The sequence below is a fragment of the Anolis carolinensis genome, chromosome 4, assembly GCF_035594765.1.
Source record: "Anolis carolinensis isolate JA03-04 chromosome 4, rAnoCar3.1.pri, whole genome shotgun sequence".
NCBI lineage: Eukaryota > Metazoa > Chordata > Lepidosauria > Squamata > Dactyloidae > Anolis > Anolis carolinensis.
In genome coordinates this window covers 90,653,865-90,675,378 of record NC_085844.1, presented here as the reverse complement: position 1 = coordinate 90,675,378, position 21,514 = coordinate 90,653,865, and the positions used below count along the sequence as shown (strand labels likewise).

The 21,514-nt window shown below is 40.7% G+C and overlaps 1 long non-coding RNA gene and 1 pseudogene across 1 annotated transcript; both read right to left on the bottom strand.

The window, feature by feature from the left end:
* Nucleotides 1–274: 274 nt before the first annotated feature.
* Nucleotides 275–370, bottom strand: LOC134299071 (U6 spliceosomal RNA; annotated as a pseudogene).
* A 9,776-nt stretch (nucleotides 371–10,146) lies between these two features.
* Nucleotides 10,147–16,644, bottom strand: LOC134299005 (uncharacterized). The gene is made up of 3 exons (XR_010006164.1): nucleotides 16,443–16,644; nucleotides 13,581–13,689; nucleotides 10,147–10,218 (listed from the first exon to the last, which is right to left on the bottom strand). It is a non-coding gene; the product is annotated as an uncharacterized LOC134299005 (long non-coding RNA).
* Between the last annotated feature and the right edge of the window lie 4,870 nt (nucleotides 16,645–21,514).

Sequence of the window (21,514 nt, the reverse complement as noted above, 5' to 3'; positions counted from 1 at the left end):
TCTGTTGGGGGTGCTTTGAATGAGATTTTCCTGCTTCTTGCAGGGAGTTGGACTGGATGGCCCGTGAGGTCTCTTCCAACTCTACGATTCTATGATTCTATGAATACATTTTGGCTAGCTCATCAACCTTGGCAATTTATTCTTCCATTGTTGTTGTTTTTATCCATTTCCAGATTTGAGCAAATAGTATTCTTGTTGCTTTTTTCATGTATCTATGAAGTACTATCCAATTATTTATCCATACTGCTCAAGAAAAACATTTCTGGTAACAACTAAAAATATGGAACATACTTGCTTGTCCTCTTTGTACAGGGGCCAAGCTAATCTTCTCTCCATCCTTCCCAATGTAGTATATCTGCTGCTGAAGTAATCATGCTTTAATTGTTCATTTTTAAATAGTCTGTACACTAGAGCTCCCATTCCTTCTCAGGCTTTATGTAACTGCTTTTTTTCTATATTTGATTGGAACAATATGTCCTAATGAGTAAAAAATTATATATTGTTCTTACCCCTCCCTAATTATGAGTTAAATTAGAAGTAAATTTTGAAATCATTACCCCTTGTTATTTAAGACAAAAGTCAAGACAATATAATGTATCATTTCTAATGTGTTAATTTGAATTCTGTGGACACCGATGTAAATGAGTGAACATTAATACTGAAGCACTATACATTATGCGATCTGCCATTTCAAGACAGACAATGACATTTTTAGTAATTCACACTTGCAAGTTTAATGAACCACTCTAAAAGTGCATCTACACAATCAGATTAATGCAAAAAGGACAAGAAAGTGTTACGAATAACTTTTCAATAACTTTAAAGCATAGGTTCTTTTTATTGCAATTTCAGTTTGAGAGGTATATCAGAACTTTTACAGAACAACGTTTAGACATACAGACATACAGATTCTATACAACTACATTGGATTCACAAACAACCTATTGTTACATTGATTAACAAATAAAGGGGGGGTTACATCTTCACTCAGCATTCGCACACATGTACATGCATCCATCTTGTATTACTGTTTTATCTTTTTATAGTGTGATTTGTATTATGTTGCCTATATTTTGTCCTATGTTGTTTGGGCCTCTGCCCCATGTAAGCCGCCCCGAGTCCCCGCAGGGAGATGGTGGTGGTGTATAAAGTATTATTATTATTATTATTATTATTATTATTATTATTATTATCTTCATGCACACATCCAAATATTACCATATCCTTTCTCTCTCCTTGGAGAAGCTCCTGCTTAGGCCAGGCCCAGCTTCCACACATAGTTACAAAATGCCAAAACGCCAAAACTTCAAAACTCCAAAAAGAACATCTTCAAAACGCATTCCTTTCTCTTCCCATGAGAAAAGTAGGCCCCAAAAGGGACCAGAATCCTGCTTTCCCATAGCTGATCTAACACATATACTATCTCCTTCCCAATGGAGCAGAGCATAGCGGGTGAACAGCGTTACTGTCTATCACAGTTTCTGGACTGTCATAAGGTTACTTATATAGCAATACTGTTTATACATGTTTAAACTTGTTATACCTTGTTCTTGCTTTTGGGCTTGGCCTCATGTTAGCCCATGTTAGATGGAGGCGAGATAGAAAAATAAAGCATTATTATTATTATTATTATTATTATTATTATTATTATTATTTTTCTGATGTTGTCCCAGAGTTATAAATGAATAATAGACATCTTCCATCCTGGAATATCCTGGTTCCATCTCTGTTTCCTGGACCAGATGTTGATTCATCTTGATTGGTGTTGGCTTTGTGTTGACTTCCTTCTTAACAGTTGTAAACATTTCCTTAACTTGATGTAAACATTTCTCTTATCAGTCAGGCAGGTCAACTATTTCAGATATTCGCAGGTTTTAATTACAATTCCAGCAAGCAGGTAGTTAATGGTTTGCAGGCCTTAATATTTGAATGGTGTCTCCAAAATTTAGCTCTCATTCATACATCTTCCATTCATACCTACACAATATTAAATCCACATTTATCAAATCTGCACATTACATTTTTGTGGCATAAAAGGAGCACAACCAAAACTCAAGTGGATTGTGCAAACAGAATCTGTGGATTCTACCTCCTTCAAGGTGAACTGAACCTCCTAAACTGGGCTCAATAGGCTAATGGCTACTATGCTGCAGAAATCAGTAGATCTGCAAGACCTAGAACAAGCCTCAAGAATAAAGACAAAGAGCCACCTAGGAGGAAAGTGTTCTTACCAGACATCAAGGGAACCACTCACCATATAGGGAAGCTGATAAAGAAACATAACCTACAAACTATCTACAGATCCACTAAGAAAATTCAACAAATGCTACAGTCAGCAAAGGATAAGAGGGATCCTCTAAACACTGAAAGAGTCTACCACAAACTGTGCAGCTGTGGACAAGTGTACATAGGGACCACCAAACCACGTTGTCAGACTATACAGAGAAGCCATTGAAATCTACAAGCACATAGATAATTTCAATTAAGGAAAGAAACCATGAAAATGAACAAAATCTGGCTGCCAGTACTGAGAAACACCACAATCAAGACAACTAATGAACACCACCTAGAGACAGGAAGCCCCCAGGCATCAAGCAATGAAGGACCAGTGAACACCACCCAGCTGCCTCCAGGCAGCAAACAATTCAAAGGGAACGAAAGTCAGGATACTTCTAGGCAGATGCCCTCACTATTGACTATGCAATCGTCTTATGACCTCATCACATTGAGAGGGGAAAGCATTGGTGTCTTTTAGTGTAGAGAATTGTCCCTCTTATATTATCAGCAGTCCTGTTTCGAATTCTGCCTCCCTATCACGCTCACAATGGAAACTTGAGAGTTGGCAATACATTCATCTTACATTACATTCACCACATGGTCAGTATTACCTTTTTGTATTTAATCAGGAGAGACAACAATATTCCAAAAACCAAGAGATCCCTTGCCTTGTACAAAGCCCTTTACATTAAAGGAGACTGACACCAATTTAAAACCTCATCTTCCCATGGGCAAAATTGTTCTGCCTCAAACCCCAGAGGATACAAGAGACAGTGATCCAGGTTAAAGCTATTGGTTTCTATTGGATCCTATTAATTTGCATGGAACCCCAGAGGATGCAAGAGGCAGCGATCCATATTGAAACCACTGCTTTCCATGGGATCCTATTGTCCTGCATGGAACCCCAGAGGATATAAGAGGCAGTGATCCAGGTTAAATGCATTGCTTTCCAAGGGATTCTATTGTTCTGCATTGAGCCCCATAAGATACAAGAGACTGCTGGCAGTTGAGCAGTGAAACAGGATGGGAAAATGTGATGGTTTCCACCACATCTGTTTTTCAGTTGTAAACATGAGTGAAGTAGGCACAAATATATATTAATTTCACTTTACTTGGTTGTAAACATGTGAGTAAAGTGTGATAAGAGGTAGGAGCTCTGAACACGATTGCTGGCCTGTCTTCATTCCATGCCTCTCCATGCTTGAAAAGAGGTTGAAGGGGGAGATTTCTCAATGTGATGAGGTCGATTGCCAGAGTTTCCTTCTTTCAGGACTCTTCTGCCTTTTTTCAACCATGGAGGGCTATGCATGACTGTCATACCCCAGCCACCTTTGGTTTCTGAACCTGATCCAGAAATGAACTATGACCAGGATGAAGCTTATTCTGACTTTTTACCTAGTCCACAGAGCTCTTTCCAATTACAGCTGCCGGCTGTTGATAGCTCGGATGATTCCTTAATTGGGAGAGAAAGTGAAAATATTACTCCCATGGCGGAACCAGATGTTCTTAGTTCCCCAGAGATTGTGTCCTTCAACAGAAGGGAGTTTCTGCATCACCAGAGATCTGAGAAACAAGAACTCCGCAGGAGTAACCGCTTGGCATCTCGAGGGGATAATGGATAAAAGATTTTCCCTTGGGAACCTTTAGGGAGTTTGGCTTTCCTTGTTTGTGATCAATCTAAGTTCCATAAAAGTATTTTGGACTGTGGACACTGCGCGGTGTCAACGTTGCTATTTCCTGAGAAAGGTTCACCGACTCTAGCTCCTGTTTCTTCCAAGCCAAGTTTCCAGATCCTGGCAGCCAAGCCAAGCCGCGACTCCCGAGTAGACCCGGATTAAGTCTACTTCCTTGCCTTGTTCCTGAACCAAGTTTTGCCTCAGCTTCATCACATTCCTGCCTTGATATCAAAGACTTCCTAGTGACTTTGGACTTTGTTATTCAGTCTTGCTTCCTTGTTTTTCCCCACTCAAGAACTTTCCAACAGTTTTGAGCGTGTTTTGGTTTCTGGACTTTGGACAATAATATTGGACATTTTCCTTCAATTCTTTGGACTAATTCATATCTTTTCATAAAGGACTATTATCTGCTCAACCTTTCCACCTATTCATTCCTGGATTTATAATTGTTTTAATAAATATATTATATGTTTATTGGTCTCTGTCTGGTTTTCAGTGCTCACGCTGCCCTGGTGTGCAACAATTACAATCAAAAGTAGTTTAACTCATGTGATGAGCTCAGTGTTTCTCCATGCTTGAAAAGAAGGTGAAGCTTGCTAATTGCACCCTTCACACTTGGTTAATAGACATTGGTTCTTTCTCGCACTCTGGATATTCCACAGGTATATAAACTCCACTTGTTTTACCACCATCAGATCCTCTGAAGATGCCAGCCACAGATACAGGCAAAACGTTAGGAGAAAATACTGCTAGAACATGATTGTATGGCGTGAAAACCACACAACACTCCATAATTAATGCAGTTTGACACCACCTTAACCACCATGGCTCAATGCTATGGACTCCTGAGAGTTGTAGTTTGGTGATGCACCAGCACTTTGTCAGAGAAAGCTTAGACCTTGTAAAACTGCAACTCCCATGATTCCATAGCATTGAGGCATGGCAGTTAAAGTGGTGTTAAACTACATAAATTCTATAGTGTAGATGCACCTTGAGAATGGAATCTTTATCCCCTTGAAACTGGTGATCTCCATCATTGGCCTTGTTCCCATATTTTCCTCATTATTAAGATAAACAAAGCCACTCCATGAAAAGGCAACTGCATTTAAAGGAACAAATAAAGTCTACAAGTCTCATAATTTCTAATTGCAAACATTTGCCTCCAATGCACCCCATGGCTGGCTTTCTTTTCTGTGTACTGCTCCTTCCTTCCTTCCTCCCTCTCTCTCCCTTCACCTTCATTCTGGCACATGGGCCAACTTACAAGCAAACCAAAAATGTCTTTTGTTTCCAGAAGTTGGCAGGAAGTGGACAGGAGGCAGGCTGTTGGGCAAAGTGGAACTGCTGTCGCTAACAGTAGAGAATACCATCCACTGGAGAACTGCATTATTACCTTGTAAAACAGTGAAAACTTCCTATTACTGCTTAATTAAAAGGCCAAGGCAAGGACACACTTTTATGACCTCCTTTAAGATATGTTCCCAATGCATGTCATCAGGAAAAACATCAAAGTGCAGCCCCCCATTGTGGAGCCCCCCGTGATCCTCGTAAGCATTTTTTAAAAGAAAAAAAGTTTCAGAGTCCATGGCTGGCTTTTGGCACAGAGCACAACAGCTTCCCAAACTGGGACACTTACAAAACTATTTTAATAAAAATATGGAAAGTCACATTGCTTATAAATACATCAGCACCTTTAAAATCCTAACTAAGGCTGTAGCCCTATAAACTCTTTTCTACTCCCACTGGACTCAGTGGTGTTTAGACATGCATCAGTTTGCATTATTAGAGAGGTTTGCTTGAACTTAGACCAAATCTTTGGCTTAGTGGCTCTAGCATGCTTTGTTTCTTCAAGGAGTTTTAAATTGATTTCAACAGGGGTGGCCAGATTCATTGTCACAGGATGGAGCAACAAATCTGACAGTTTTATAGCCACTTTTCCTGCAGCCATAAATGGGAGACATTAAGGTCCTGGACGTTATTCCCAACAGAGGTTCAGCTTGGGGAGAGTTTACTTCCAATCTCCCTGGTATTCTGGTTGTGGTCATCACCGACATGTGGTTTCCAGCAGGTTAGCAATGGAAACCTTGGACCAGAACGAGAGTGTCCTGACCAACTGCATCTGTGTGTGGTTTGGCAACTGCACAGTGACAGATAGGAAGACACTCCAAAGGATCACCACTTCAGCACAGAGAATTATTTGTTGTCCTCTCCCCTCTTTGGAAAAACTTTATAAGTCCCGCAGCCTTAAGAAAGCTGAGAGGATTCTTGAGGATTGTCCCGGAACGTCCCCTCTCGAGTAACCAAGCTAAACCATCTCCTTGGTTCACTGAGAAGCTGGCAGCGATGAAGCGAAAGAAAAGGGGACTAGAGGGCGTATGGCGTTCAGAGCTGAGCGAGCCAAACCGAACACGGCTGTGTTCCTATCTTAGGGTATATGCCGTGGCAATAGATGCTGCAAAGAATGTTTTCCTTGCAGCTAATATTGTGTCTGCAAAGAACCGTCCGGCGGAGATGTTTCAAGCTGTCAGAGGTTTGTTATATCCCGTCCCCCAAGACAACTCAGCAGCCCGCTGTGAAGCATTTGCTCAGTACTTTGCAGACAAAGTCGCTTTGATCCGCTCTGACCTGGATGCCATATTAACTGCAGTCTCTGAGGATGTAGCAAGAACATCTGCTTGTCCAGTTTTGATGGATTCATTTCAATTGGTTGAGCTCGAGGATGTGGACAAGATCCTTGGAGAAGCGAGACCAACCACATGCATCCTAGACCCCTGCCCATCGTGGCTGGTAAGAGGAGCCAGAGGGGGTTTAGCTGAGTGGGTGAAGGTGATGGTGAATGCTTCCCTTTGGGAGGGCAAAATTCCAGCGAGCCTAAAGATGGCTGTGATCAAACCGCTGTTGAAAAAGCCATCACTGGATCCCACTCAATTCAGAAACTTTCAGCCCATTTCCAATCTCCCCTATTTGGGCAAGGTCATGGAACATGTGGTTGCCTCGCAACTACAGAGATTCTTGGATGATACTGATTTTCTAGATCTGGTGCAGTCTGGCTTCAGGCCGGGGCATGGTACCGAGACAGTCTTGGTCGCCTTAGTGGATGATCTTCGCCGGGAGCTGGACAGGGAGAGAGTGTCCCTGCTGGTTCTGCTGGACCACACAGCGGCCTTCGATACCGTTGACCACGGTATCCTTCTGGGACGCCTCGCGGGGATGGGTCTTGGAGGAACTGTTTTGCAGTAGCTCCACTCATTCCTAGAGGATCGATCCCAGATGGTGTTATTGGGGGACATCTGCTCAGCCCCATAACCGTTGACTTGTGGGGTCCCGCAGGGGTCGATATTGTCCCCTTGTTGTTTAACATCTACATGAAGCCGCTGGGAGAGATCATCCGGAGTTTCGGAGTGCGGTGTCATCTGTACGCAGATGATGTCCAGCTCTGTCACTCCTTTCCACCTGTCACTATGGAGGCTGTCCAAGACCTTGCCAAACCGTCTTAAACTAGTACATCCTCCTTGTGCATGTATCTGAAAGAGATACAGGCAGAGGTCATGTTCATATCTGCCCTTTGCACACCGAGCTTCTTTGCACATGAAACACAAATTTTGCACTCATCACTTTAAGCACATGAGTCCTGTTCTTTGGAACTCTCCATAGAATAACATTAAAGCCATGTTTTGCTCCACCCAGAGATATCTCTTTCACTTCAGATGACAGCCACCAAGTTAGGAATTGATTTGATACACAGAAAGAGACAAAGCAAGACTAAATCTGCAAAAGGAGCAAAGCAAGGGAAGCAGATTCTCCAGCAAGATGGAGCCAGAAACAGAAGTATTCCCCATAGAGAAAGGAGGTAAAAGCAAAGGGTATCCAGAAAAAGAGAAAGTCTGTGAAAGCTCCTCTTCACGTGATTCCCTTCATCCAGAACTTGCTTCCCTGTTTTATTTGGACTTTCCTTCACAGAACAGAGGGTGAGAAAATCCATGTGCATGTGTTAGTCTATAGCCCCTTAAGCCTAGCTGCACCTCTTATAAGTTTGGTTAAGACTAGGGTTTTTAGCATCTTTTTTCTTTGAGGAACAGCTTATATTGAACACAGATTGTGCTGCTCAGTATCTAGTGTTTTGTTGTTCTCTCTTCTTAATAAAGAAGTAACTGTTTTTGCTTCAAAATCTGTTTGTCCTCAGTCTACCCCCTCCCCCTGTTTTTGGAGCTACTTTAGTTCATTGAGCACTTTTAAAACTTTTAGCTTGCAAGTTCATGCAGAAAGTGAGAGCTTTTTCCCAAATCAGTAAACCAGTGCATTGTTCTTATCATTGGAAGTGCCCTGAAATATAGGGCATTATAGATCCAGCCTTACTCTTCAAGGTAACTTGGTCTATAATTCTCATCTTTCCCTTACATAAGAATGATGAGTGTTACAATCCAATACATCTGAAAGGTCACAAGCTCTTCACCCTGAACTAAGGCTGGATCTACAATGTCCTATATCCCAGGATCTGATTCCAGATTATCTGATTATATGAGGGCCCCTCCAGGCAGGCCCAAAATGCAGGTCCTGTCTCGCTTTTACCCGAAACTGCCAAATGACTCCTTAGGTAAAAGCAAATTAATCCAGAGCAAACTGGGATTTCCCAGTTTGCTCTGGATTAATAAAACACCTGGAAAGATCCGTACCTTAAGCCAAGGTCCAGATCTTTCCAGGTAAAGGTCCTGTAGGGATTGACCCCAGGACTTCTTCTGCAGTCCAGGCGATCAATCCCCATAGCCATCCCAGTTATTTGGGCTCTTGGAGCACAAAGGAGCAGGAGGGTGCCTACCCACTCCCCCCCAGTCCTGAATTTCCCAGAAAAACTTACCTGGGGGGCCTGCCAGCAGTGCAGTCCCCTCTGCAGAATATTCCTGATGTATGAAAATGGTGTATCTGGAGATGGGGGGGAGGCCGGGATGGCATCTAGCCACCCCGAGGGAAAGCCTGGGTTTGGGCTCGGGGTGGAAATACAAACCCGGGAGGATATGGATTAAAATAACCCACTTCCTCCCGGGTTTCTGCTTTGTCTGGAAGGACCCTGAGTCTACACTATCAGATAATCTGGGATCAGATCCTGGGATATAGGGTAGTGTAGATCCAGACTAAAACAAGATCTTAGTAATATAATCCAATTAGACCAAGATAACCCCCATTACCTCCAAAGTCAGTGAGGAATCTCTCTGTTTGACTCATGTGATCTCAGTAAACCATCCTGAATGTCTACCTGAAGATTTCAGTGTGCAGTAGTCAACTTTTCATCAGAAAATCATGTGCAGATACTGTTAAGAATGCTATCTCTCAGTCAGTCTTAGCTATCAGAGGCCAAGGTGCTAGATGATAAGAACTGTGGTCCAGCATAATTTGGAAACCCCCACTTTGTCCATCAGTTGGCTATAGAACATTATGATATGTGAAAATCATCATTTTTAATTCTTGTTCTTCCTTTAAGCAATTTGAGCTTTTTTAATATATTGATAAAACTTTTCCAGATCTTCAATTTTTATATATAATAAACTAGCTGTGCCTGGCCACGCGTTGCTGTGGCGAAGTATGGTGGTATGGGAAATAAAGTATTGAGGAATTGGTGGTAGTTAAGGTCAAGGGTAAAGGTTTTTTCCTGACATTAAGTCCAGTTGTGTCCAACTGCACACTGAAATGGATTATATGGCAGTGTGGAGTCAAGATAATGCAGTTCAAAGCAGATAATATAAGATTATAAATGGGTTATATAGCTGTGTGGAAGGGTCTTGAGTCTACACTGCCATATAATCCAGTTCAAATCTGATAATCTGTATTTTATAGGCAGTGTGGAAGAGGCCTAAGTGAGGCCTAACTCTGCCTGTCCCCTGGGCTGCGTGGGTTGCTAGGAGACCAAGTGGGTGGAGCTTAGCTTTTTAACTGGCAGCAATTGGATAAAAACAATTATTCCTCTCCCTCTAATTAGGACTTTATTTTTCTTTTCTTTTTGTTGTATGAACGTAGAGGCATGGATGAGGGGTTGTGCTGCCAAGTTTAGTGTTTCTGGGATGTGTAGTTTTGTTGTTTTGTCCTAGGCCGAAATTTCATTACCCTTTTATATATGTAGATGTTATATTATTAGTGGAACTAAGTGGACTGTCTCACCCAAAATAAGATTGTTATAATGATGTTATTTTTATTCATTGTCCATAGGTTAACCCTTTCTCATACTCCCTGTGCTTGACTTGCATGACCTCAGTCACCCATCCTGCATCTTTTTCTAAAGACAACAGATAAAAAAGAAGACAGGTTGCCACAAAATGAAATATTTGCATACATCTGCATAAACAAAAATTAGCATTCCCTTAAAGCTTTTTTCTTCTGTTGACAGTTAATAATGATTGTTAATGAGGCTGACATTTGCATTTCACAATGAAATTCCTTTCTGCAAAACATGTGAGATAATTAGGACAACTTTGAGCTGCCTCAAATATTATGGATTTCCTGCATTACATAGATATATGTCTTTTAAAAAATATTTGGCTTTCTACTTTTTGCCATAACTATAATTATGTTGTGTTTCTGAGCCTGTAGGGTAGACCATCTTTAGGGGATGTTTCACTGTATCTTATCTGGACTATAAAATGGGAATGCTGTCAATCTACAGAGGGTGTGAAAACTGGAAAGCATCCAGATGAAACCTGATATGAAAGCATTCATCTCAGGAAGCTACAGAGTGATGTTTACAGTAGGCCCTCCACTTTCACAGGGGTTAGGGGTGCATGAATGTTGAAAAACTGAATTTTAAAAATCTTATTCTTTAAACCAGAGAGAACACATCTCAAGGAATCTTTAAGTCCTCCAGGCTAATTTTATGAACAAATTCTGGCAGATGTGTTCTCCTTAGGAAGCTCTAATCCTTCCGCATAACTCTATGGTGGAAGTTAACCACATAATTGTCCTGGAGATTCCAAGAGATAACATAACTGTATTATTTAAAAGCCCTTGGTGTTTGGCCTATTCAATTAGAAAGCCATTTGCAAAGGATAAAAGGAAGCAGCCTGTAGGAATTTCTGATGAAAAAAATCTCCATCACAACTTTATAGTGACTAAATTGCCTGGGATTCATAGTTTAATGGGATATGTAGAAAACCTCTGTTAGATTTTTCTTGCACTACAGTTCACGTGCTGTGAGTGCTATGTAATATCATTTAAATCACTGGTTCAAAAACTGTGGGTCCCCAGATGTTTTGTCCTTCAACTCCCAGAAATCCTAACAGCTGATAAAGTGGCTGGGATTTCTGGGAGTTGTAGGCCATAACATCTGGGGACCCACAGGTTGAGAACCACTGATTTAAATTATTTCCACTTCAGTCTCTCTGTTTTCATGATACTAAGAAATCAGAAGACTGGACTAGTCTCTTTCAGAGAATTCTAAAGATCTCAACAAGCTGCAAATCCCAGGATTTTATAGGATAGAGTCATGACAATGAAAGTGAATCAAACTGCCAATGTTACCCTTTTTCTCCCAAAATAAGACAGGGCCTTCTATTGATTTTTGCTCCAAAAGATGCTTTAGAGCTAGTTTCAGTGACAGTTTTATTTTTTCAAACCAGCTTTTTAAATGAACCATATCTAGGGCTTATTTTTGAAACAAGGCTTATATTTCGAGCATCCTCAGAAATGCTGAAAAATCATGATAGGTCTTATTTTCAGGGTAGGTCTTATTTTTGGGGAAACAGGGTATGTAATGCAGGTGCTCTTACAATCTCATCAGACAGTGCTTTTTCCAGCAGCATATGCTGGTTAAGCCCTAGATCATCCATGGAGCCCAACGGCTCCCATCAAACGACACACAGGAACTTCCAACAGGGTTCCATGGATGATCTAGAGCGGAGCTAGCATATACCGTGGTGGTGGCAACACAGGAGGTGTTGTAGTAGAGCCTGTGAGTAATGTTACAAACAGTAGTATGGGTGCCAGAAGGGAAAAAAGGAGCAGGAGCAGGAATCTGATGAAGAACAGCAGAGAAAGAGGATCCGGGACATACTTACAGCACCTACAGATGAGGAGTCGTTTGAGGGATTCTCTGGGGACGATGTGTCAATGAGTGAAGGAGAAGAAGGAGACACAATGGATTGGACTAAGATAAGAGAAGTGCAAGCTATTTGTGAGGCACTAACAACTAGTGGTACCTTTATGGGGTTCTCTGGGAGTGAAGACTGGCAGTCAGGGGATCCAACTGATTCTTGGGGGGATCTAAGTCTTGACAGGAGATGGAGGAATTGGAGGGAGAATCAAAAGAATTCACGTGAAGAGCTGGGAGCAGCTGTGGGAGATGGTGATGGGGCAGTGGTCAGTTCATCTTCTGATCATGGTTTGTAGATAAAAGTGTGTTCAGGGGTGAGGGGTCTTTGCAGAAGGCAAGGTGTTGATGTGCGTTCGTATGCTGGGTATTGGGAAAGTTTCTTGTAGTCTTGCTGCTGCCTGTTTCATGTTTGGATCTGCAGTTTGTACCTGTACTGGTTTGGCTGGAGACACTGCATCTGCAGACACTGGAGCAACACTGCTTTGGATTCCTCGTGCTTCAACCTTGGACTTCGGCTGATGACGCTTCTCTTCTTGCAACTCCCTCTGTTAACCATTTGTGTACTGTGCTTTTTGTTTTGCCTTAGAGCACTTTGTTTGACTTGTTGCTTTTTGGATCTAGTTGATCTGGATTACATTTCTGTTTACCCTTTTGAACAAGGTCTGGTTTGGGTTTTTGAGTTTTTGACCAGTGGAACTGCATTTAAGTATCCCTGCGTCCTTTTCCTTTTGTTTCAATAAACTCTGTTTTGAAGACACTTTTAAGTCTGGCCCTTTAAGGCGTCTGTGATTCCAACAGGAGGCTTCCCGTTTTGCACAGGAAGCAATGGGGAAAGCCACATGATCAACACTTCCGCTCATGGATCAGATTCCTCACGAGCCAGGCAATATGGGGCATGGGGTGATGGGCTCCCCATGCCCTCTGACAAGGGTGACCAGATTCGCCATGATGCGTGGCGATTCCAGTGGCCTGTGTGATGAGGTTGTCAGAAGCAAAACAGCAGATTATGTTTGGATTTCTATGAAATAAAAATTAAAACCCAAAGGACAAATTTTATGTGGAATGTTAGTATTGATACAAGATGAAGTCAAAATTCAATATCTTCCCTGAAATAAATATGTCATCATATCCAGAGACTGGAAAAGCCAACAACTGGGTCTTGATCTGGAGTGGAAAGCAGGGTACAAAGAAGGAAGAGGAGGAGTAGGGGGGAGGAGGAGATGAAGAAAAAGAAAAGAGGAATGAGGAGGAGGAGGAGGAGAGAAGGAGGGGGGGAGAGATAAAAAAGAAGAGGAGGAGGAGAAGGAGGAAGCAGCAGCAGCAGTAGTATTAAGATTCCTGGATAGGCAAACAATAATCAAGATATTTTTTAAAATCCACATTTCAATAAAGATTGCTCACAGCTTCACATTTCCTCTTACAATTCTATGCCTGAATTAAAAATAAAGACTTTTTCTCAGCTTTGATTTACGACAACGTGTTAAGAAACCAAACATGAGAAACATATCTGTGTTTTGCAAAAATAATTCTACTGAAATTTGCTCCATGCTCACGTTGTCTTCGATGCTGTAGAAAATGATCTCTTCCCCCACCCTCTCCGCTTTATGTAAATCCTGCAGTGATGTGTTATCGTCTCTGCATTTTGCACTCATTTTCATATGCCTGTCAACAGAGCATTAAAAAATCATTAAAGAAGAAACAAAGTTTGTGCTGCAATAGTCCTGACAGCACATTTTTACCTCACTTTTCCTCCACCCCTTTTGCATCCAATTCACAATCAATGGGAAAGTTGTCAATCCTGATGAAGTCAGAAAATTGTTCACTCCCAACAAAGTAGTTATGAGGTCCAAGACAGTTTGCTATCACAAATAAAGAACAAAATATCATCCTCCTCCATTTCACAAACAAAAGCTGACTGGACTGATTGTTGAACCTTTTTTCACTCCTGGAAATGAATACTACTGTAAACATCCTATTTGAAGATCAATTTAGCTGGAGGCTATCCCCCAAAAGTGGATAAGAAATTTGAGATATGAGAGAAAAACTGAGTATCTATTTTGGTTGCTCCCAGCATCTGGCATCTGAGGAACCAAATAGATAAAGGTAAAGGTTTCCCCTGACATTAAGTCCAGTCATGTCTCACTCTGAGGGTTGGTGCTCATCTCCATTTCTAAGCTGAAGAGCCGGCGTTGTCCGTAGACACCTCCAAGGTCATGTGGTCAGCATGACTGCATGGAGCGCCGTTACCTTCCCGCCGGAGCGGTACCTATTGATCAACTCACGTTGGCATGTTTTGGCCATGCTAGGTTGGCAGGAGCTGAAGCTAACAGTGGCCGCTCACCCCGCTCCCAGGGTTTGAACCTGGGACCTTTCAGTCTCCAGCTCAGTGCTTTAACGCACTTCGCACTTCTCCTGAGGAACCAAATACTCCTGTCTTTAAAAAAAAAGGTTTTTAATTAAAACATTAATTAAAAACAAAGAAAACATGAAAATTCACAGGCCTTTTACAAATACAGTTTATTAAAATATATATTTGCAGATACTTATACAAATCTATATATAATACATAAATAGATAAAGGCTAGGATTGAGCGTGTCTATTCATATGTGTCCATGAGACACTAGGGAATGTTTTCTTTCATCTTCTGTTTGATTTATGAAGGAAATAAAAGCAGTCTGTATCCCCCAAAGTACACCAAAGCCAAATTCCATATTCTACCATTTCCCTGCCTCACTGCTGCCAAGAAGAAGCAATAAGACTTTTATGCGAAGGAGGACTCACCCTTTTCCACGCCTACAGTTTCATGGCTCCAAATTGCATCCCTCGTGCTCAGCCCATGATCCAAAACAGACTCGCTTCTCATCCACTTTGTCATTGCCTCAGCAGAATAGTGTGAGGCAGGAAGACAGTATAGCACAGGACAGGACAGTCCTTGAATCATGTGATATTTCCTATCCATCATTTAGAGCAGGGGTCCCCAAACTAAGGCCTGTGGGCTGGATGGGGCCCTCCAAGGTCATTTACCACCCTCAATTTTATAATATAATATTTTAATATCAGTTTTAATAATATAATATATTGTATATACATATAATATTGATAAAATTATAATGTAATACAATATAATACTAATAATAATACTATATAATAACATTAATTATATATTATATATTACATATAATATTACTAATAATATTACAGTATAGTGGTATAATTTAATATAGTAATATATAATGCTAATATTGTGGTATGCTAATTATATAATATATTGTATGTACAGTAGAGTCTCACTTATCCAACATAAACGGGCCGGCAGAATGTTGGATAAGCGAATATGTTGGATATTAAGGAGGGGTTAAGGAAAAGCCTATTAAACATCAAATTAGGTTATGATTTTACAAATTAAGCAGCAAAACATCATGTTATAAAACAAATTTGACCGAAAAAGTAGTTCAATACGCAGTAATGCTATGTAGTAATTACTGTATTTACAAATTTAGCACCAAAATATCACGATATATTGAAAACATTGACTACAAAAATGCATTGGATAATCCAGAATGTTGGATAAGCGAGTGTTGGATAAATGAGACTCTACTGTACATATAATTTGTATGCCGCTCTGAGTCCCCTTCAGGGTGAGAAGGGCAGGATATAAATGTAGTAAATAAATGTAGTAAATAAATGAATAATAAATAAGTAAATTTTAGAATTAGACTCGGCCAAAGTCTGAAATGACTTGAAGGCACACAACAACAACAATCCTAATTAACTTGACTCTCTCATTGGCCAGAAGCAGCTTCACAATTCCCATTGAAATCTTGATAGGTTTATGTTGGTTAAAAATGTTTTTATTTTTAAATATGGTATTTTTCATTCATTGTTGCTGTTGTTGTTGTTTTGCACTATAAATAACACATGTGCAGTGTGCATAAGAATTTGTTCGTATTTTTTTCAAATGACAATTCGGCCCCTCAACGGTCTGAAGGATTGTGGACCGGTCCTCTGCTTAAAATGTTTGAGGACCCCTGATTTAGAGAAGCAACACTCTTGAGATGATAGAAGCTACTTAGGACTGATCACAAAAGATGGAAATTTGACATTGAAGCAGGGCTGTCACTTTTAGATGATAGTCCCTATCACACAATGCTGTACACATCCTGTAGCCAATCTGTCACCTCCCTGTGACAAACCCATCCCCTGCTATTGCTGGGAAACCCCATCAATAGCCACAATTGTGACAGATTGCCATCACTTACCTGGTGCAATGAGCCTGTTCCACTTCTGTGCCATCATGCCAGCACAGAGGAAGGATTCTTCTTTTCTCCCACTTTCTCCCATCCAGCCCCCTCATTATTCTCAAGGCAGTAATTCTGTCGTTTGAAGCTTTATTAGTTTTTATTTATTTGCTTACCTTAGCTGTAATTGTAAAACTGTTTATTTTAAAAGATGTCAAAAAATATTACGGAGCAGCAGAGCTGCAGGTGGGTGGACTTCAAATGTGAAACAGAATTATGGACCTAGGACTGTAGATTGGTCAACTGGTGTAGTTGCATGAATGCAGAGAAGTGTAATAGCAAGGGTGCTTATACCAGCATGTTGTCACTGTCAGGTTATTGTGAAAAGGAGTGAACGTATATCTCATTAAGTTACCATAATCAGGTAACCTGGTTATAGTACACTCATGTGAGCTAGTTATTGATAAAAGACATTAATGATAAGTCCCTACTGTAAATAACAACTTCAAAGCTTTCAACACACACAAACTCATCAAACCACACTTAATTTGCCTCCTTGATGTTTTTATTTTTATGCAGTAATAAAAAAAACATACAAGAACCAATGGGAAAAGACAGGAGGAGTACACATGAAGTTACTGTCATCTGGAAATCCCATGACATTCTGGGCTGGAGGCAGAATAATTGTGCGATAAAAGATTTTTTGAGAGTATCTACACTATTCAGTTATATCAGTTTCATATTGTTATTAAATGCTTTCAAGTCGACTTTGTATTATGGTGACCCTATGTATGAGAAGAGCCCTGATGGCAAAGTGTGTTAAAGCACTGAGCTGCTGAATTTGCAGACCGAAAGGTCCCAGGTTCAAACCCCGGGAGCGGCGTGAGTGGCCGCTGTTAGCTCCAGCTTCTGCCAACCTAGCAGTTCTAAAACATGCCAATGTGAGTAGATCAATAGGTACCACTCCGGCAGGAAGGTAACGGTGCTCCATGCAGTCATGCCGGCCACATGACCTTGGAGGTGTCTACGGACAACACCGGCTCTTCGGCTTAGAAATGGAGATGAGCGCCAACCCCCAGAGTCAGACATGACTGGACTTAACATCAGGGGAAACCTTTACCTTTATATATGAGAAACCTCCCAGTCTCCGTATCATTTACATCTCTGCTTCGGTCTTGCATATTCAAAGCAATGACTTATCTCTATCCATCTCTAATATGGTCTTACTCTTAATCCTACTGCCTTCTTCCTTGCCAAATGTAATTGTCATGTATAGCTATCATTATAGTCTTCTCATAAAATGGCCAAAGTAAAACAGTCTCGGTTTAGCCACCTTGGCTTCTAAGGAGAATTCAGGCTTTACTAGTTTTTACCACCTTACCACATGGGAGCATCTCCAACATGTCGTTTTGCCAGAATAGCATGTCATGGCCTGCATGGGGCTCCGTCCCCGAAGAAGGTAGGAAGCGTCCTAGGATGCTGAATTCGGCAAGTATGATCCTTAGTATTTTTCTCCAGCACCAGATTTTATATTTCCTTTCTAAGCTTTCTTCACTACTCAGTTTTCACAGCCAAACATAGAAATTGGAAATACAATGGCATGGGCAGCCCACACTTTTGTATTCCATGAGATTCCTTTTTCTTTCCTGAACCCTGCTTAAACATTGGGCATTTCATGCTCCATATAGTATGGAAGAGCCCCCGGTGGCGCAGTGTGTTAAAGCGCTGAGCTGCTGAACTTGCAGACCAAAAGGTCGCAGGTTCGAATCCGGGGAGCGGAGTGAGCGCCTGCTGTTAGCCCCAGCTTCTGCCAACCTAGCTGTTCGAAAACATGCAAATGTGAATGGATCAATAGGTACCGCTCCGGCGGGAAGGTAACAGCATTCCATGCAGTCATGCCGGCCACATGACCTTGGAGGTGTCTACAGACAACACCAGCTCTTCAGATTAGAAATGGAGATGAGCAACAACCCCCAGAATTGGACACGACTGGACTTAACATCAGGGGAAACCTTTATCTTTACCTATATTACCTATATATTACCTACTTTTTACCTTTGTGAACTTGATATAGACACAGGGTCTATTCCCATCCCAATTTGCACTTCCAAGAATTTGCAGCACTTTATCAGTCACCTCGTGTTTACAATATTTATATGGTGCACCTTACCCAGTCTACTTTTACAACCTCTCCGTTTTGATCCATGTTTTTATTAGTTCTTGTCATTTGTTTTTATTGGCTAATGTTTAAATTTTTATAATTGTGCATGACTTTTGTCTATTGTTGTGTTTTATATTGCTATTGTTTTTATTCGGGCTTGGCCACATGTAAGCCGCCCTAAGTCCCCTTTGGGGAGATAGAGGCAGGGTATAAAAATAAAGTTATTATTTATTATTAAAGTCTTTGTTATGGAATTTTGAGCTTTTTAATGAAAATTGAGCTCTTCCATCCTCTGCTTCCCATTCTGTAGCAACTCTGATTTTATATTGACCTCTTTGGTTGCTCGAAGAAATGTTTGTAATGAAATAACTGTTGGCCTCACAAAATTCAATCAGTCATTTTTGTGCTTCAGTTTTTGTTCCTTGGCCAAATTTTCCTACAATATTCTATTTTACTCTGTTTTTAACTTTTGCATTCCAATTTCATTCCAATATCAAGCAAAAAGTGGATGCTAGAAATAATATCATACAAAAGCTGACTGGCACAACCTGGGGATCATAACCAGACACTGTGAAGACACCTGCCTTTGCACTTTGCTACTCTGCCGCTGATTACACATGCCCAGTATGGAATACATCTCACCACGTTAAAACAGTGAATGAGACAGGTCGCATTATCACAGGATGTCTATGACCACTGGAGAAATTATACTGTTTAACTGGTGTTGCACCACCTGACATCCATCGGGAAGTAGCAGCCTGTAATGAAAGGACCAAAGCATTGACATCTCCGGCACATCGTCTGTTTGGATATCAGCCAGTAAGCCAACACCTTAAATCAAGAAACAGCTTCCTAAGACCTACAGAGATACTCACAGGAACACCTCAGCAAGTGAGAGTCCAAAAGTGGACCTCAATCAGAGGCGGATACCAAATGAGAAATTCTCTCCTGGGCACACAGAAGACTCGGAGACTTGTAAGGCACTGAAAAGACTGCACTCTGGCACCACGAGATGCAGAGCCAACCTTAAGAAATGGGGCTACAAAGTGAAGTCCATGATATGCGGGTGTGTAGGAGGGCAAACCACAGACCACTTACATCCTGAGCCCTGCCACATGCACAATGGAGGACCTTTCCACAGCGACACCAGAGGCACTCCAAAGTAAAAGGAAATTTAGTATAATGTCAAGTTTTTAATTTGCTTGTGTTTTTTATACATTATAACTTTATTCTCAATTCACTTCTGACACAATAAATAAACAAACAAATAAATAAATCTGTGGTGCTACTGGGATTGTCTCTTATAGATACTTTAGCGGTGCCACATACAGACATATAATGCTCCTGCCCAGTAGTTGTTTGGCCCACTTATTCTGGCTCCGCAACAAAAGCCAGTACAACATGGAAACGAAAATATCACTAGCGATATACATTGGAGGCACCCATTTTCCTATCTTGCGAAATTCTGGGAAATGCAGTTTAGGGCAGGGTCTTTGGAATTCTCAGCCAGAGAGATCCCCAGTTTCCATAAACTATATTTTCCAGAGGCAGCCACACAATAGGAAAACAGGAGCACCCGCTGTGCTATTATCCTCTACTAGCAGCATTGCCTTTTGTTTCTCAGAAGCAAGCAGTCCCCTTACTATAGAAAGGTAGTGCCATCGTAGGATCAGTATGATATCACTTACAATTTTATTTTTCTTCTTGTAGGATTTGTAGTTGGGGATGTCAGAGTTTTATATGACATGTAAGCCGCCCCAAGTCCCTTCGGGGAGATGGGGCGGGGTATAAAATAAAGTAGTTGTTATTATTATTATTATTATTATTATTATTATTATTATTATTATTATATCATTTCTTAAGTGAAAATGGGTAAGTGATTGTAAGGATCATGAGCAAATACTGTATGGCCAGCAACAATCAAGACACCTGCTAGAGATGGAGTACTACTAATAGAGACTAAGTACATTATGTTACTCAAGGTTGGAAAGAGGTTGGAGGTTGGTGCTCAAGGTTGGAGCTTGGTTGGAGGCTGTTTGAATTTGAATGCCAAGTTGGAGTTGCCGGAGGTGTATTGTTGCTGCAACGTCTGGAGAACAAGACTGTGGCATCTTGCTGAAGATAATTACTTTATTGTTTACTAGCCATTGTGTGGAAGCAGCGGTAAAATCCAAGGACTCGGCTGTATTTGTAAATACCTTTATATAAACCTTTTCTTTGTTAAAGAGACAGTTTGTTTTGGGTATTCTCCTTAACCAGAGGGCAAAGCTTCTGAAGAAAGGGGGTTGCATATTTGGAAACCCAATTGACGGGCGTGACATGGGATGTATCTAAACTTTTCTACTGTACTTCTAGAGAGAAAATTGGAGTGTTATAACAGCAAATATTATGGATGCATCAATAAAATTAACTCTGTATAATTAATGCAGTTTGATGCCATTTTACTGCAATGGCATTTATTCAATGCTATGAAATCATTGGAGTTTCATAAGGTGTTTAGCCTTCTCTGCCAAAATGTGTTGGTACCTCACCAAACTACAACTCCATTGTTTCCAGAGCACTGAGCTATGGCAATTAAAGTGGTGCCAAACCTCATTAATTGTCCTTTTAAAAAAAATATTTTTATTAAGTATTTTTCATATACAGTGCACGCATATAAAATCGGGGGAAAGTGAGGGAAAAAAGGGGCTAAGGAAAAAGGGTAAGGGTATTGGGGAACAATATAAACCTAAAAATTAAGGGTACAGGATAGCAAAGGGGAAAGGATAGAATTAAGGGACATGGGGGGAAAGGGAATATAAAGATTAATATAAAGTAGTCTAAGAATAACAGGAAACTTCTTCACACGGGAAGTACACTTCCCTACCTAAACTTTTACAATAAGTCACTATATAAACTTGTTTCTTTTTACAGGTTCCATATCTAATATACAATATTTAGTATTTATTAAAGTATTCTTCCATTTTTTTCCAATTCGTTTCTCTAACATTTTTCCCTCTTGTCGCTTTCAAAAGAAAGGTAAGTTTATCCATGTCCCATATTTCTCTTAATTTGTTCAACCAACTATCTTTCTTCGGGATGTCCTCA